This window comes from Saccopteryx leptura, chromosome 3 (genome assembly GCF_036850995.1).
Source record: "Saccopteryx leptura isolate mSacLep1 chromosome 3, mSacLep1_pri_phased_curated, whole genome shotgun sequence".
NCBI classification, from domain to species: Eukaryota; Metazoa; Chordata; class Mammalia; order Chiroptera; family Emballonuridae; genus Saccopteryx; species Saccopteryx leptura.
In genome coordinates, this window is record NC_089505.1 from 231,986,347 (window position 1) to 232,001,742 (window position 15,396).

General features: G+C 34.2%; 1 non-coding gene across 1 annotated transcript; it reads left to right on the top strand.

The window, feature by feature from the left end:
- Positions 1 to 15,262: 15,262 nt before the first annotated feature.
- On the top strand, positions 15,263 to 15,391 carry LOC136401529 (small nucleolar RNA SNORA69). The gene has a single exon (XR_010750560.1). It is a non-coding gene; the product is annotated as a small nucleolar RNA SNORA69 (small nucleolar RNA).
- Positions 15,392 to 15,396: the final 5 nt, after the last annotated feature.

Consider the following 15,396-nt stretch of genomic DNA (forward strand, 5'->3'; position numbering starts at 1 on the left):
ACATATCTTCTGGTCATGGTCTTCTCCCCTGCCAGTTAAGTATGTGTGACAACATATCTTTGAAAGCAATACTTTTCTATGATACAACAAATATAAAAAATAGTGTTGCAAAATTGTTTTAGTGTTTCCTTTCTGATTACTATTGAATTTAAGCAATTTTAGACATATTAATTAGCCATTTGGGTTTTCTTTTCTATAAAATATCAGTTCAAGAATTATGTAAATTTCTATTGGCTTTTTTATTTTATTAGAGATTTATAAATTATTACATATAATACTTCTTGATATAATAACAGGTTTAAGAATTAGGACATAATTCTGTTTGCTTTTCTTCATATTTCTATATTTCTGAGCAAATGTACTAATAGCCTTTTCCTGATTATCTTTCCTAGATGTTTTAATAGTCAGTAGCCTTAAAAATAGAAATACTGGCCTTGGCCGGTTGGCTCAGTGGTAGAGCGTCAGCCTGGCAAGCAGGAGTCCCAGGTTCGATTCCCTGCCAGGGCACACAGGAGAAGCACCCATCTGCTTCTCCACCCCTCTCCCTCTCCTTCCTCTCTGTCTCTCTCTTCCCCTCCCGCAGCCAAGGCTCCATTGGAGCAAAGTTGGCCCAGGCGCTGAGGATGGCTCTGTGGCCTCTGCCTCAGGCACTAGAGTGGCTCTGGTCACAACAGAGCGACGCCCTGGATGGGCAGAGCATCGCCCCCTGGTGGGCGTGCCGATGGATCCCGGTTAGGCGCATGCAGAAGTCTGACTGCCTCCCCGTTTCTGGCTTCAGGAAAATACCAAAAAAAAAAAAAAAAAAAAAAAAATAGAAATACTGTGTCCATCTGAGGAAGAGGAGAGTTTTGTTGTTGCTGTCTATATTATTAATTTATTGTCTTTCTTTCATGGTGAAAAGGGTAGACATATTAGCTACCATCCTTTTTAAAAGCTTAAAGTTCTTCAGCTGTGATGGAAGCTACTGAGTGTGCAGCATCCAATATGGGCTCTTCCATGTTACCCTAGTAATCTAACTCTCATGCTGTGTTCTGTGTCATGAGTTAAGTTAGGGGCATTTTGTCTTTGTATTTTGTCTGTGCATTTTGTCTTTGACCTGAAAGACTCATGTCTTCGGCTATCATCTATGAAAATGTGACAACCTAAATTATTAGTTTGTCCATAAGGTAAAATGTCAGATTCTTCACAAAGTTCTTGACACTAAGTAATTATGGAAAAACAGATGATAATTAGAAAAGATTAAAGTTCTGTTACTCTTTTCAAGCTAAAGTAAAAAAAAAAATGGCTGAGGAAACAAACATAAAATTAGCAGGGATGTCACACATCTTGAAACAAAATGTCTAATGGTAATTATGTACAACATCTTAATCTCTGATTGGATATGTTATTAAAATTACATACTATTTATTCTTAATCATAGAACCATCTGACTAGATTTCTCAGTTCTCAACATTTCAAAATAGTGGCTTGATTAGTAAAATATGTTCATTCCTCATACAGAATTATTTCTTTATATTTACAACCATTATAAATTGTATACACGCTTTGCATTTGTTATTCTACCTCACTTATTTTCCTTTTCAGAACATATGTCTTTTTCAGTTTGTGTATTAAGAAAACTATATTGAACCTTAATTAATTGCATAGTGGCAAGACAAAAGTGGTTGAGAAAGAGCTTACAGAAAGAGTAGATGTACATAAAAATAAAAAAGAGGCATGAGAAAGTACAGAAATGCAAATTAATTTTAAAGAGAAAACATAAAATCTACTAATAAAAATAACCAGCAAAATATGGTAATAACTATCCCCTTGTAGAAGGACATGCTTTGCATGTAAATGTTAAAAGAAAGACTTATTTTCCCTACACAGAATACTTTTGAAATCAAATGAGGGTTTTTTGGGGTTTTTTTCCCCCTACATCAACCGATTCTGCAACTCTCCAGATACAAACTCAATGTCCTATAATCTAATCATGATGCTGACTCCCTGGAATTAGCTCAGATTCCACAGGTTAAGAGCTTAATCTTGCAAGATTGCCCTAACTTTAAACACCAATCACAAATCCCAGGTTGTCACCTGTACTTCTGCCCAACCAAGTATACATTGGAAATACTTACATTCTTCTTGTCAGGTACAATATTTGCTGTAACAACTCATTGAACTCAGGGAAACATTTGCTTATGATTGCCAGTTTATTATAAAAAGCATAATAATGGATACAAAGGGTCAAACGAAGAGATCCATAGGGTGAGGTCTGTAAGTGTCCCTGGTGAATTGGGGTGAAACATCCTTCTAGGTGCACCAACCCAGGAGTTCTCAAGCACCAGTTCAGGGAATTTTATAGAGGCTTCATCACATAGACATAATAGATTTTAACTCAATTTCTGCTCACTCTCCCATCCTTGGAGGGTGGTGGGTAAGGATGACATTTCCAAGCTTGTAATCATGGCTTGGTCTTTCTGATGACCAGCCTCTATTCAGAGTTCCACCAAGAATTGCCTCATTAAAATAAAAGACAATCTATCATTAGGAAATACCAAGGGATTTAGGAACTCTGCATCAGGAATTGGAGTTAATGAGCACGTATTAGAATAAAAGATGCTAGAACCTCTATTGCTCAGGAAATTAAAATGATTTTAAGAAGTTCTGTGTCAGGAATTGGGGGTAGGGACAAAATATATTTATATTTTTTCAAGATAAATAAATATCTTTATTTAAAAATTTAAATAATATGACTTTCATGAGTATCTTAGCAATATTTTTCAATTCTCATAATCACTCATTTGGAAGGTACTATTATTATTTCCATTTTTACACTTAAGAAAACTGAGACACAAGGTTTTAAGTTTACTTGTTAATATATAGAAAGTGCCTCAGGCAGTATTCTAATTCAAGCAGTCTGACTCTAGAGTTTACATTTTAAAACATTATATCACTATTAATGCAGTTATAAATGTAATATTAAAAAAATAATTATGAAATATATTCTATGTAACATTAATTCTATAGACAAGTGTGTTTTCATAATCCTCCACACCACCATATGGAGATGGCTGAGTTTACCCCCTTGAACAGAAATAAATGATAATTTGTAAAAGTACAAAGTTTGTTGGAAGTGTTAAAAATTTCCTGTAAGTGCAATAAGACGTGACTTTAAAGAAATTGTGTTGATCTATGTGTTGTGTTTATTATCTTATAAAGAACAAGCTTGTCTGAGACTATCAGAGAATGCTAATTTAATTTGAAAACACTACAAAATTATAAATGAGTGTGTAGATTGAGACAAATTTATGTCTGAAAAACTCATTAAAAGTAATTTGTCATTTTTTCCTCTTAATGAATTGTATTTAAAACAATAATTATATCTCCTACAGAGCTATGATCAATGACAGTTAACTTTTTATATAATTTAAGAGACATCAGTAGAACAAAATGTTCATGTTGACACAAAATATATTTTTAGTTTATTAATGTCCATGTGCATAAAAATATAAAGGCTTACCTGGTATCATGTAAAAGAGTAAAAATGTTAGAATATAATGTTTTTTTCAACCACTGTCTTAGTCTTTTAAATTTCTTTTTTTTAATTTTTATTAATTTTAATTTATTTTGTTAACATGGATTCAAGTGTCCCACTCAGTATAACTCCTTCATCCTCCCTTTTGTCCCCCATTGTCTGCCTTTGCCCCCTGCCGCTAGCTCCCTCCCCCTTTCCCTTTGGTACTCTCTGTTTTGAAATTTGTATCTCTGTGTTATGTATATATAATTTCACTAATCCCTTTACCTTCTCTGATCCCATCCCTCATCCTCCTTCCCTCTGACAGCTGTCCCTCTGGTCCCTGTGACCCCACCTCTGCCTCTATTTCATTTCTCAGTTCTCGTTATTCATTAGATTTCACATATAAGTGAGATTATATGATACTTGTCTTTCTCTGCTTGCCTTATTTCATTTAGCATAATAATCTCCAGGTCAGTCCATGCCATTGCAAAAGGTAAAATCTACCTTTTTTTTTTTTTTTTTTTTACAGCTGTGTAGTATTCCATTGTGTATATGTACCACTGCTTTTTAATTCACTCGTCCACTGACGGACACTCGGGCTGTTTCCAGATCTTGGCTATTGTAAATAAACAATGCTGCCATAAACATGGAAGTGCATATCTTCTTTTGAATCAGTGATTTGGTATTCTTAGAATATATTTCTAAAAGTGGCTGGGTCAAAAGGCAGTTCCATTTTAAAGTTTTTTGAGGAAACTCCATACTGTTTTCTACAATGGCTGCATAAGCCTGCATTCCCACCAGCAGCGCAGGAGGGTTCCCTTTTCTCCACACCCTCGCCAGAACTTATTGTGTTTTGATTTGTTGATGAGCGACAGTCTTACAGGTGTGAGGTGGTACCTCATTGTGATTTTAAGTTGTATTTCTCTGATGATTAGTGATGTTGAACATTTTTTCATATGCCTATTGGCCATCTGTATGACCTCTCTGGAGAAGTGTCTATTCATTTCTTTTGTCCATTTTTTAATTGAATTGTTTACCTTCCCGGTGTTGAGTATTAGAAGTTCTTTATAAATTTTTGTTATCAACCCCTTATCAGATGTATTGGTGAATATGTTCTCCCATTGTGTTGGTTGTCTTTTTATTTTCTTCATTGTATCTTTTGCCATGCAAAAGCTTTTTAGTTTGATATAGTCTCATTTGTTTATTTTGTCATTTATATCACTTGCTCGTGGAGATAAATCGGCAAAAATATTGCTTTGAGAGATATTGGAGAGTTTACTGCCTATGTTTTCATCCAAGATATTTATGGTTTCGCAATTTACACTTAAGTCTTTTATCTATTTTGAGTTTATTTTCATAAATGGTTTAAGTTGGTGGTCTAGTTTCATTTTTATGCATGTACCTGTCCAATTTTCCCAACATCATTTATTAAAGAAACTGCCTTTACTCCACAGTATATTCTTATCTCTTTTGTCAAATGTCAATTGAACATAAGGTGTAGGTTTATTTCTGGGTTCTCAGTTCTGTTCCATTTATCTATGTGCCTGTTCTTATGCCAGTACCAAGCTGTTTTGAGTACAATGGCCTTGAAGTATAACTTGATATCAGGAAGTGTGATATAACCCACTTCATTCTTCTTTTTCAAGATTGCTGAGGCTACTCATGTTCTTTTTTGATTCCATATAAATTTCTGAAATATTTGTTTTATATCTTTGAAGTATGCCATTGGTATTTGAATTAGAATTGCATTAAATCTATAGATTGCTTTGGGTAATATAGACATTTTTTAGATTTTTTTTCTATCCATGAACACAGTATATACTTCCACTTGTATGTACCTTGATTTTTTTTTTCAATGTCTTATAATTTCCCGAGTACAAGTCTTTTACCTCCTTGGTACTTAAATTTACTCCTAGGTACTTTATTTTTATTGTTGTTGCAGTAGTGAAGGGGATTGTTTCCTCAATTTCTCTTTCAGACAGTTTATTGTTTGTGTACAAAAAATGCCACTGATTTCTGAATATTAATTTTTTATTTTGCCACCTTGCCAAATTCATTTATCAGGTCTAGTAGTTTTTTGACTGAGACTTTAGTGTTTTCTATGTACTGTATCATGTCATCAGCTAATAATATTAGTTTTACTTCTTTTTTTCCAATTTGAATGTCTTTTATTTCTTTTTCTTGTCTGACTGCTGTTGCTAGGACTTCCAGAACTATGTTGAATAAGAGCAGTGGAAGGAGACACCCCTGCTTTGTTCCTGATCTCAAGAGGATTGCTTTTAATTTTTGTCCATTGAGTTGGCTGTCAGATTGTCATAGATGGCCTTTATCCTGTTGAGGTATTTTCCCTGTATGCCCACTTTGCTGAGTGTTTTGATAATAAATGGGTACTAGGTTTTATCAAATGCTTTTTCTGCATCTATTGAAGTAATCATGTGGTTTTTATCCTTCCTTTTATTTATGTGATGAATCACATTGATTGATTTGCAAATATTGTACCAGCCTTGCCTTCCCAGAATAAATCCCACTTGATAATAATGTATGAATTTTTTAATGTATTACTAGATCTAGTTTGCTAATATTTGGTGAAAATTTTAGCATCTATGTTCATCAGGGATATTCATCTGTAGATTTCTTTCTTTGTAGTGTCTTTACCTGGTTTTGGAGTGAGGATAATGCTTGCCTCATAAAAGGAATCTGGAAGTCTTCCCTCTTCTCAAAATTTTTAAAATACTTTGAGAAGGATATATTTTACTTATTTTTTGAGTATTTGGTAAAATTCGCCCATGAAGCCATCTAGTATAGGACTTTTCTTTGTTGGGATTTCTTTGATGACTTTTTCAATTTCATTTGTTTTAATTGGTCTGCTTAGGTATTCTGCTTCTTCCAGATTGAGTCTGGAAGATTGTGTTTCTAGGAATTTGTCTATTCTACCTAGGTTGTCCTATTGATCTTCATAGTATTTTCTTACAATACTTTGTATTTCTGCTGTGTCAGTTGCAATTTTTCCACTTTCATTTCTAATTTTATTTATTTGAGCTATCTCTCTTTTTTTTCTTGATGAGTCTGGTTAAAGGTTCTTCAATTGTTTAGTTTATTAAAGAACCAGCTTCTGGTTTTGGATCTTTTGCATTTTTTAACCTCTGTGTCATTAATTTCCATTCTGATATTTATTATTTTCTTTCTTCTATTTTTCTGAGCTTGATTTGTTATTCTTTTTTTATTTCTTTTAGATGCAGTATTAACTTGTTTATTTTAGCTGCTTCTTGCTTATTAAACTATGCCTTTAATGATATGAACTTTCCTCTCAAGACTGCTTTTGCTGTGTCCCATAAATTTTGAGTTGTTGTATGTTCATTTTCATTTGTTTCAAGGAAATTTTTTATTTCTTCCTTGATCTCATTGTTAATCCCTTTATTATTTAATAACATGCTATTTAGTCTCTAACTGTTTAGTTTTTCTATTGTAGTTGATTTCTAGTTTTTCTATTGTAGTTGATTTCTAGTTTCATGATTTTGTAATCAGAGAAGATGCTTGATATGATTTCAGTCTTCTTAAATTTATTGAGACTCATTTTGTGTCATAAATGTGGTCCATCCTAGGGAATGTGCTATGAGAACTTGAAAAGAATATACATTCTGCTGCTTTAGGATGAAAGGTTCTGAGATATCAATTAAATCCAGTTGACCTAGTGTGTCATTTAAGGCTGCTGTTTCTTTGTTAATCTTCTCTTGAAGTTCTATCTATTGATGTTAGTGGAGTATTAAAACCCTTTACTATTATAGTATTGCTGTTGATCTCACCCTTTATGTTCTTCAATATATTCTTTATATATTTAGGTGCTCCTATATTAGGCACATAAATATTTACAATGGTTATATTCTCCTGTTAGATTACTCCCTTAATCATAATGTGGTGACTTTCTTTATCCCTTATCATAACCTTTGTTTTAAAGTCTATTTTGTTAGATATAAGTATTGCTATCCCAGCTTTTTTTTATTTCCATATGCATGAAATATTTTTTTCTATCCCTTTACTTTCAGTGTATGTGTATCTTTTGTTCTGAGGTAGGTCTCATGTAGACAACATATTTACAGGTCCTGGTTTCTTATTCATGCAGCTTCTCTATGTCTTTTGATTGGAATATTTAATTCATTTACATTTAAGGTTATTATTGATATGTATTTATTGATGCCATTTTATTTTTTAAATCTACAATCCTCTTTCATTTTTTTCCCTTTTCCCTTTTTACAGTAGGCTCCTTAACATTTTCTTGCAGTGCTGATTTGGTTGTAATAAATTCCTTGAGGTTTTTTGTTTGTTTGTTTGTTTTTTTTTGTTTTTTTTAATCTGGGAAGCTTTTGATTTCTCCTTCAGTTTTAAATGAGCCTGGTTGGATAATTGGATAAAGTAGTCTTGGTTGTAGGTTCTTGTTTTGTATCACTTTGAATATTTCTTGCCAATCCTTTTTTCTAGTCTCAAGTGTTTCTGTTGAGAAGTCGGACATCATCTTTATGGGGGCTCCTCTGTAGATAATTAACTGCTTTTCTCTTGCAGCTTTTAGTATTCTTTCTTCGTCTCTTAACTTTGGCATTTTAATTATAATGTGTCTTAGTGTAAGTCTCCTTGATTCCTCTTTAATGAGACTCTCTGTGCTTCTTGATCTTGTGTGACTTTTTTCTTCATCAGTTAGGGGTGTTTTCAGCTATAATTTCTTCAAACAGGTTTTCTATCCCTTGTTCATTCTCTTCTCCTTCAGAAACCCCTATGATGAGATTGTTGTTCTCTTCATGTTGCCACAGAGCTCACTTAGAGTTATCCAATCTTTTTGAGCCTCTTTTCTTTTTTACTTGTCTGCTTCCATGCTTTCATTTATCTTGACCATTAAACTGCTGATTTGATCCTCTGCTTCATCCAGCTTGCTATTGATTCCTTTTAGTGTAATCTTTATTTCTAATACTGCATTTGACATTTCTGACTAGTTATTTTTTATGATTTCAATTTTTTTTTTTATTCTTGCTATCTCTTTATTTAGGTGTTTGTTAAGTCCATCTATTGTGCTCTAAGATCCTTAAGCATCCTAAAAAACATTTTCAACATCTGGTAGTTTGGTTACTTTCATCTTATTTAGTTCTTTTTCTGGGGATTTCTTTTGTTGATTCATTTGGGTCTGCCTATTTTGTCTATGTATTAAGTAGCACTTTCTGACTTTGAAATTTTTGTGCTGTCTTTTTGAAGAAGTTGAGCTCAGTGGTACTGACCTCCAGGCCACCTGTTTTCCTTGTTCTAGGAATGCTTCTTGATGGCACTATTTTTCCTCTTCTTGTGAGTATTAAATACAGTTGTTGCTTTCCTGGGTACAGTTATCTCTTCAGGCTGGCTGGCTCTAAGGGTCTACCTTAAACATGTGTATTACACATGTGCAATGTTTGTCCTGGGGGGCATATTTATTCTCCACAATGTCTGGTGCCTGCTAGACTGTACTTTGGGGTGTGTACGTAGCTGAGTCTAGGATTGGTGCTGTCTGTCACCTACCAGTTGTGTTGGTTCTTGATCTTCTTGGGTGGGCATCACCTTTTGTTTGTAATCCATGGTAAGCTACCTGTCTACAGCTACTGCACTTTTTGCTCTTTGTGTCTTCATATTTAGTCTTTTAAATTTCTAATGAAAACATCAAGAAATATAAGTAAAGGCTTCTATCAGCAAAATAGACTAAATATCACCCAAAAATTTACCAGTTGAAAAATCTCTCACATATATAAAACAGAAAAAAAAACTTGAATAATCAACCAACCAAAATTGTAAAGTGAAATTGAGTACATAAGCTATAGAATGACTATATCTTTGGCCTCCAGTATCACACTAGATGAAAGGGCTAATTATTTAGATTCATTAGACAAAAATCTCAGTCATGTAGAAATCCCTGCCTGGTACATGTAGAAATACTGCATTCAGAACATGAATCTCATTGAATTGTAGTCTATCCTTAATATTTGTTTATGTGACTGCACAGGGTACAATGGGAGTATTTTTATGGGTTTTTGCTATGTGAGCAACTGTGCTGAGAAACTCACCTGCTCCGGTTTTTCTCTAGCTAATTTCAACAGCTTTGTCATTTGAGAAAATAAAAAACTATTAATGCAGAGTGAATTTACCTGCCATGGCTAAACCAGTATGTAACATTTCCTTGCTATCCATCTGCCATTAACCTCATCTGAGGACAAGACAAATCAAATACATTCAGGGTGGCAGAAAAGAAAGAGAAGAAGAATTAGGTTTTTGTTGACATTATTGGATGTCAACAAACAAAGTTTCTAAAGTTTGTGATGTCCTGTTTTTAAATGTCTAATTCTTGATTATTATTATACATAAGTTTAATGCAGGTTCTGTTGACCTTTTCTGTTATTTCAACTCAGAACATTTGAATATTGAATGCTTACTTCTCTAGAAAGATTTCTAATGATATTGATAATATTATTTAGAATATAAAAAATTTATGTTAACAGTTGAATTTTATAAACTTTGATCTAAGGCTTAAAATTTGCACCTGAAAGATGTTTTAATTATTACTCCAAAGAGCAAAATTTGCAGTACTAAGACTAATTTTTTTTAAAAAATTTTGTGCCCTCTTTACTTGGGTATTTACTAAATATCTACTTTATGACAGAAGCAAAACAAGTTGTATTAATGCTTTTTACATCAGACATTAGAATATCAAATTTTAAAACACTTTTCATTTAGACTAATCATTAAAAAAATTCTTCACTTTCCCAGATAAAATTCTAATTCTTGCCATTCAGAAACCAGCCATAGATTTATTATAGTTATTCTTGTGTCCATGCATCTTTTCTCTAAAAACCTTTCAATTCCCCATTACTGGTTCATCATCCTGGGCCTTTTTGCAATTTGCAATCTGGAACCCATAGTTGAAAAAGTAAAAAGTTTAAAGTTGTATACTTGTTTTCTGTTTTGGATACATTTTCTGAACTCATTCTCCAATTTGTTCCATGTCTCTAGAGAAGGGATAGCAAATACTAGGACTTTAAAATTGAACTGATTTCCTAATCAGGGACATTTCCAGTGCCATGTTTGATTCTCCAGATAGTGTAAGCATCACCAAATCTTGCATTGTAGGGAAAATTGAATATGCAACTAAATGATGCAACCAATCTATATTCTTTAGATTAACTCATCAATTTCACAATGTAACAAATTTCATTAAACTATATGTACTTTATTTTTGTTTGTTGATAACAAGAGAATAACATATAAATACAACATTGAATGTCATTGTAGGACAGACTGTTTTCAGGTAAAAATTATATGTGCCCTTTTTCATTTTTGCCCATCTGTTAGAACACAGTATCTCAATACCCTATGAACAATATTAATATATGAAATTTATGGGTTTGTTGGAATCTGAATCTTGACATAGGCAAAGCCAACATTGAGGGGTTAGCAATATCTTTAAACACATGAGAAAACAGAAGTGATAGGATCCACACATGCTGAGTAGGCATTAAAAAAAGCGGGGGGGGGGGGGGGAGAACCTAGAGAGAATAGATAGCACTTATAAGGGTATTAGTTCCTGGTACTAGTTTCAAAGTTGATATTTGATGTTTTCTTACACAAGACTCCCTCCCTGGAATTCTTACTAAAGCACCCAGCTTTTCTTATGTAAAATAGCATCTCTACCTCGCTCCCTACTTTAAGGTTTCTATGGGATTGACTATAAATTCCATGAAGGATTAGCATTCTCCTAGCCATAGAGTTTACCTCTGAGATTATCACGAGACCTAATTTAGGCCACGTGACATTTGGAATATTTTACTTGAGCACTAAAGGAAGAAGCTTTGTCTAGCTCCTTAAGAATTAAGGAAATATTGGAATGGTTCATATAATTTTTTTTTTTTTTTTGCATTTTTCTGAAGCTGGAAACGGGGAGGCAGTCAGACAGACTCCCGCATGCGCCCGACTGGGATCCACCCGGCATGCCTACCAGGGGGCGATGCTCTGCCCATCCGGGGCGTCGCTCTGCTGCATCGAGAGCCATCCTAGCATATGAAGCAGAGGCCACAGAGCCATCCTCAGTGACCGGGCCATCTTTGCTCCAATGGAGCCTCGGCTGCAGGAGGGGAAGAGAGAGACAGAGAGGAAGGAGAGGGGTAGGAGTGGAGAAGCAGATGGGTGCCTTTCCTGTGTGCCCTGGCCGGGAATCAAACCCGGGACTCCTGCATGCCAGGCCGACGCTCTACCACTGAGCCAACCGGCCAGGGCCTGGTTCATATGATTTGTTGATGGGATTTCAGGAACTGCTACACACTTTTACTCATCAGAAGAACTGTCATAATGGTGAAAGTGACTCAGGTGAAAGTTGCTGAAAACATCACAGAAAACAGAAATAGAATCCAAGTTATGAGGGTATGTGAGTGATGAAATTAATATTTGACTGAATCATATGCTCCTTCTAGGTTTTCAGATATATGAGGCAATCAATGACTTTTAATTTAAATATATATATATGTAAATATATATTCACACTAAATTATAAGATTTATAAATTATACTGCTCACAAAAATAAGAGATATTTTATGACTTATATTCATTTTTGAAATACTTTTAATCTCACTATTTGGATCTGTTGTGCAAAGATTTAAGCATATATTTACCCATTCTACTCTGTATGCTTTCAATACTTTCATTTCCCCTACAAAACTCCACTGTAATATATTAGGCATGAATAATCAAAAATAAATTATATATGTCACTTTAAATATATAGTATTTTTGTATATTTGTTTTGTATTGATACATAAATGGTATTGAACAATAACAGTACAATAATAATCTATTTTTTATTATTCTAGTATTATTTTTAATTTCCTTTGATTAAACAAGACTAACTTTGATATACTGAGCCAGAAATTTTATATTTGAAATGTACTTTTAGATGTTTTATTAAAATCCATTACTCAACCCAGGGATTAAAAATATGTTCACCTTGATTTTATTTTATTAAATTTACAGTTTAATTGTTCCCACATAGATCTTTGCACACAGTGATAAGTAGAGATATAAAGTTTTACTCCTCCCTGAGCCAATTTTTCTAGCATCATCTCCTAAACAATTTATTACTTTCCCCAACTTTTGTAATAGTTTTATCATAAAATATATTAATCTATATGTGATTTATTTCAATTATTACAAATTCTATCTTTTGAACAAGCTGATTTGTTTTAACATGTTTATACCACTTTATTTAATTAATATTTCTTCTTTAAAATGTGCCACCATCTCAGGTAGGAAGAGACTTCCAAATTATATTTTTTAATATGATGGAACTATTATTGGATTTATGCTCTTGTATATAAATTTTAGAATGTGTTCATTGAATACAGTACTTACTAAAAAATAATTTATCAGAAGCTATAATTTAAACTGCACCAAATTTATGTTATTTTGAGTAATAAGAGTGGGTGACCTGGTCCTATATTCAATCTTAAGAAAAATGCATCTAAAGAGTTTCTAGTAAATATGGCATTTACAGAAAGTTTCATAGTATTGACAATTCTAAGAGAAATGCTTTTTGTTTATCGCATAAGTAGGATAACATTTTTTAAATAGTTTTATACATCTAATCAAAAATAAATGAAGGTTTAGCACTTCCAAAAATGAGTGCCCTGGTGGGGCAGAATGGGGTCGCCATTACAGTTTCCCATTCTTACATATTTATAGTGACTGAACCTAGCAGCCCCCTGTTAACTCAGATTGAACAACATGTCTTTATCTGATCTGAACCTGAACTCACTAAGAACAAAAAGTCTTCATCCCAGGGCACTTGTTGAAAACCATCAGTCAAAATGTTTAATACCATAACTGTTTGAGCCAATGATATTAGGTAGGCAGATCAGCAGATGACCAAAACATGTAAAAGAAAAGAAGGTGGGAAATGGTATGTACACAAGAGTCTTGCCTGTGGTGGCCCAGTGGATAAAGCGTCGACCTGGAAATGCTGAGGTCGTCGGTTTGAAACCCTGGGCTTGCCTGGTCAAGGCACATATGGGAGTTGATGCTTCCAGCTCCTCCCCCTTCTCTCTGTCTCTCCTCTCCTTCTCTCCTCTCTCTCTGTCTCCTTCTCCTCTCTAAAAAAAAAAAAAAAAAAAAAAAAAAAAATTGAATAAATAAAAATTAAAAAAAAAAACCTTTTAAAAAAAATTAAAAAAAAGAGTCTTTGAAAAGCTCCAACACTTTCCTGGGAAGCTGGAGACCGTGTGTGAGATTTTTCAAATGCTCGAGACCTGAGAATGTCTTATTACTCACGGAGGGCTGATCTGAAAACTTCAAAATAAAGAACAAGGTCTAGTTGTAAATCAAAAAGGCATTAAAGGTGTGCTCAACATGCACACAAACCCCCTGGCAAGTCTGGGAGGCTTATTAGATTAAGGCATTTAAGAAAAAGGTTATCCACATATTAGGTGACCACTAAGATAACTAAAAAGATATTTCAATGACAACACATGATACAGAATACAGACATTATATATTAATTCTGGAAATTCACACACATACACACATATGGCAACAAGAACAAGAACAAAAAATAGCAGCAAAAGTGAAAAGGGAAAATCTTAGTTCCAGAGTTGCCACATTACATCATATATAAAATTATATATATATAATTTTTTTTGTATTTTTCTGAAGTTAGAAGTGGGGAGGCAGTCAGACAGACTCCCGCATGTGTCCGACCTGGATCCACCCGGCATGCCCACCAGGGGGCGATGCTCAGCCCCTCAGGCATTGCTCCACTGCAATCAGAGCCATTCTAGAGCCTGAGGCAGAGGCCATGGAGCCATCCTCAGCGCCCTGGCCAACTTTGCTCCAATGGAGCCTTAGCTGTGGGAGGGGAAGTGAGTGATAGAGAGGAAGGAGAGGGGGGAGGGGGGAGAAGCAGATGGGTACTTCTCCTGTGTGCCCTGACCGGAAATCAAACCCCAGACTTCCGCACACCAGGCCACAGCTCTACCACTGAGCCAACTAGCCAGGTCCACCACATTATTTTTTTTAAGTATCCAGTTTTGAACAATAATTATGAACATGCAAAGAATCACAAAAATACTATACTACACACATGTAGAAATTAATTACTACACACATGTAATTAATTGTTTTATCACAAACACAGATGTTAAATTATTTGACAAGGAATATATATCGAGTGCTATAAATATCTTCTAAGAACTAATGTAAAACATGTCTAAGGAAGGGAAAAAATGAGAACTATGTTGTGCCAAATATAATTTTTTTATGACTATTTACAGATATGACATTCTATTGCGTACAGAATTTTTTTTTTTAAGTGAGAGAAGGGGAGACAGTGAGCCAGACTCCTCATGTGTCCCCACTAGGATCCATCTGGCAGCCCATATCTGGGACAAATGCTGGAAGCAACCAAGCTTTTTTTAGCACATGAGGCTGGGCTGACTCCCACTATTTAAACCTCTGGAAAGAAGAGGAGAGGGAGGTAGAGAGAAGCAGGTAGTCACTCCTCCTCTGTGTCCTGACCAGGAATCAAACTTGGGACATTCATATGTGGAGCCAATTGACCAGGGCCAAGAAATTCTTAATGACTTCACACAAGCACATGTACACACAACAAATATTAGAAATAATAAATGACTATAATAAGACTGTACAATACAAAATCAATATAAAATATCAATTTTATTTCTATAAGTAGTAATAATTGGTCAAAAAATAAACTTAAAAGCAGGTTGCAATTACAGTGCTTTATTGTGTGGAAGTACTGCCATTTATCCTGCTGAAAGAAAACTGTGTTTGTTTTTGATTTTGCCTTAATGCAGGTAAAATCATGACAGACTAATATGGACAATTAGGTT